A 4,020-nucleotide genomic window follows, 5' to 3' on the forward strand; every position below is an offset into this window, starting at 1 on the left:
CAGTCAAAACTAGAGGCTCTGACGGCCAGGGTCACCGAGGCAGAGGAACGCGTTAGCGAATTGGAGGATGGGTTAGTAGAAGAAAAAACGAAAATAGAAGCTGGTCTTAAAAAAATCCACGCCCACGAATGTAGATTACGGGAGATTACTGACTCTATGAAACGATCCAATGTCAGAATCATCGGCATCCCTGAAGGGGTGGAGAAAAACAGAGGTCTAGAAGAGATATTTGAACAAATTGTAGCTGAAAACTTCCCTAATCTAGCAAGGGAAACAAGCATTCGTGTCCAAGAGGCAGAGAGGACCCCATCCAAGCTCAACCAGGACAAACCTACGCCACGGCATGTCATAGTGCAATTCGCAAATATTAGATCCAAGGATACAGTATTGAAAGCGGCCAGGGCAAAGAAATTTCTCACGTACCAAGGCAAAGGTATCAGGATTACGTCAGACCTGTCTACAGAGACCTGGAATGAGAGAAAGGCTTGGGGGGGCATTTTTAAAGCTCTTTCAGAGAAAAACATGCAGCCAAGGATCCTTTATCCAGCAAAGCTGTCATTCAGAATTGATGGAGAAATAAAGACGTTCCAAAATCGCCAATCATTAACCAATTTCGTAACCACGAAACCAGCCCTACAGGAGATATTAAGGGGGGCTCTATAAAGGTAAAAAGGCCCCAAGAGTGATACAGAGCAGCAAGTCACAACCGATACAAAGACTTTAAAGAGAAATGGCATCATTAAAATCATATCTGTCAATAATCTCTATCAATCTAAATGGCTTAAACTCTCCCATAAAACGCCACAGGGTTGCAGATTGGATAAAAAGACATGACCCATCCATTTGCTGTCTACAAGAGACTCATTTTGAACCCAAAGATGCATTCAGACTTAGAGTAAGGGGATGGAGTACCATCTTCCACGCAAATGGACCTCAAAAGAAAGCTGGAGTAGCAATTCTCATATCAGATAGACTGGATTTTAAACTAGAGGCCATAGAGAGAGATACAGAAGGGCACTATATTATTCTTAAAGGAAGTATTCAACAAGTGGATATGACAATTATTAATATATATGCCCCCAACAGGGGAGCAGCAAGATACACAAGCCAACTCTTAACCAAAATAAAGAGACATATAGATAAGAACACAGTAATAGTAGGGGACCTCAACACCCCACTATCAGAAATAGACAGAACACCCTGGCAAAAACTAAGCAAAGAATCAAAGGCTTTGAATGCCATACTCGACGAGTTGGACCTCATAGATATATATAGAACACTACACCCCAGAACCAAAGAATACTCATTCTATTCAAATGCCCATGGAACATTCTCAAGAATAGATCATGCTCTGGGACACAAAACAGGTCTCAGCCAATACCAAAAGATTGAAATTATCCCCTGCATATTCTCAGACCACAACGCTCTGAAATTGGAACTCAACCACAAGGAAAAACCTGGAAGAAACTCAAACACTTGGAGGCTAAGAACCATCCTGCTCAAGAATGACTCGATAAACCAGGAAATCAAAAAACAAATTAAACAATTTATGGAGACCAACGAGAATGAATACACAACGGTCCAAAACCTATGGGATACTGCAAAGGCAGTCCTAAGGGGGAAATACATAGCCATCCAAGCCTCACTCAAAAGAATAGAAAAATCTAAAATGCAGTTTCTATATTCTCACCTCAAGAAACTGGAACAGCAACAGAGGGACAGGCCTAACCCACTGACAAGGAAGGAGTTGACCAAGATTAGAGCAGAAATCAATGAATTAGAGACCAGAACCACAGTAGAGCAGATCAACAGGACTAGAAGCTGGTTCTTTGAGAGAATCCATAAAATTGATAGACCACTGGCAAAACTTGTCCAAAAACAAAGAGAAAGGACTGAGATTATTAAAATTATGACTGAAAAGGGAGAGGTCACGACCAGCACCATTGAAATTGCAAGGATTATTAGAAACTTTTATCAACAGCTATATGCCAAAAAACTAAACAATCTGGAAGAGATGGAGGCCTTCCTGGAAACCTATAAACTACCAAGACTGAAACAGGAAGAAATAGATTTCTTAAATAGGCCAATTAACTATGAAGAAATTGAGTCAGTGATAAACAACCTTCCAAATAATAAAACTCCAGGCCCAGACGGTTTTCCTGGGGAATTCTACCAAACATTCAAAGAAGAAATAATACCTATTCTCCTAAAGCTATTTCAAAAAATAGAAACAGAAGGAAAGCTACCAAACTCATTCTATGAGGCTAATATTACCTTGATCCCCAAACCAGGCAAAGACCCCCTCAAAAAGGAGAATTACAGACCGATTTCTCTAATGAATATGGATGCCAAAATCCTCAACAAGATCCTTGCTAATAGAATCCAACAGTACATTAAAAGGATTATCCATCATGACCAAGTGGGATTCATACCTGGGATGCAAGCATGGTTCAACACTCGCAAATCAATCAATGTGATACATCATATCAACAAGAAAAGACTCAAGAACCATATGATCCTCTCAATTGATGCAGAAAAAGCATTTGACAAAATACAGCATCCTTTCCTGATTAAAACCCTTCAGAGTGTAGGAATAGAGGGTACATTTCTCAATCTCATAAAAGCCATCTATGAAAAGCCTACTGCAAGCATTATTCTCAATGGGGAAAAGCTGGAAGCCTTTCCCTTAAGATCAGGAACACGACAAGGATGCCCACTCTCGCCACTATTATTCAACATAGTACTAGAAGTCCTTGCAACAGCAATCAGAAGACAAAAAGGGATCAAAGGTATCCAAATCGGCAAAGAAGAAGTCAAACTGTCTCTCTTTGCAGATGACATGATACTCTATATGGAAAACCCAAAGGAATCCACTCCCAAACTATTAGAAGTTATAGAACAATTCAGTAAGGTGGCAGGATACAAAATCAATGCCCAGAAATCAGTTGCATTTCTATACACGAATAACGAGACTGAAGAAAGAGAAATTAGGGAATCCATCCCATTTACAATAACACCAAAAACCATGCGTTACCTTGGAATTAACTTAACCAGAGACGTAAAGGACCTATATGCTAGAAACTATAGATCACTTTTGAAAGATATTGAGGAAGACATAAAAAGATGGAAAAATATTCCATGCTCATGGATTGGAAGAATTAACATAGTTAAAATGTCCATACTACCCAGAGCAATCTACACTTTCAATGCTATCCCGATCAAAATACCGAGGACATTTTTCAAAGAACTGGAACAAATAGTCCTTAAATTTGTATGGAACCAGAAAAGGCCCCGAATCTCCAAGGAACTGTTGAAAAGGAAAAACAAAGCTGGGGGCATCACAATGCCGGATTTCGAGCTGTACTACAAAGCTGTGATCACAAAGACAGCATGGTACTGGCACAAAAACAGACACATCGACCAATGGAACAGAATAGAGAACCCAGAAATGGACCCTCGGCTCTTTGGGCAACTAATCTTTGATAAAGCAGGAAAAAACATCCGGTGGAAAAAAGACAGTCTCTTCAATAAATGGTGCTGGGAAAATTGGACAGCTACATGCAAAAGAATGAAACTTGACCACTCTCTCACACCATACACAAAAATAAACTCCAAATGGATGAAAGACCTCAATGTGAGACAGGAATCCATCAAAATTCTAGAGGAGAACATAGGCAACAACTTCTATGACATCGGCCAGAGCAACCTTTTTCACGACACATCTCCAAAGGCAAGAGAAATAAAAGATAAAATGAACTTATGGGACTTTATCAGGATAAAGAGCTTCTGCACAGCCAAGGAAACAGTCAAAAAAACTAAGAGACAGCCCACGGAATGGGAGAATATATTTGCAAAGGACACCACAGATAAAGGACTGGTATCCAAGATCTACAAAGAACTTCTCAAACTCAATACACGAGAAACAAATAAACAAATCATAAAATGGGCAGAAGATATGAACAGACACTTTTCCAATGAAGACATACAAATGGCTAACAGACACATGAAAAAATGTTCAAA

This window comes from Ailuropoda melanoleuca, chromosome 10, assembly GCF_002007445.2.
Source record: "Ailuropoda melanoleuca isolate Jingjing chromosome 10, ASM200744v2, whole genome shotgun sequence".
Lineage (NCBI taxonomy): Eukaryota > Metazoa > Chordata > Mammalia > Carnivora > Ursidae > Ailuropoda > Ailuropoda melanoleuca.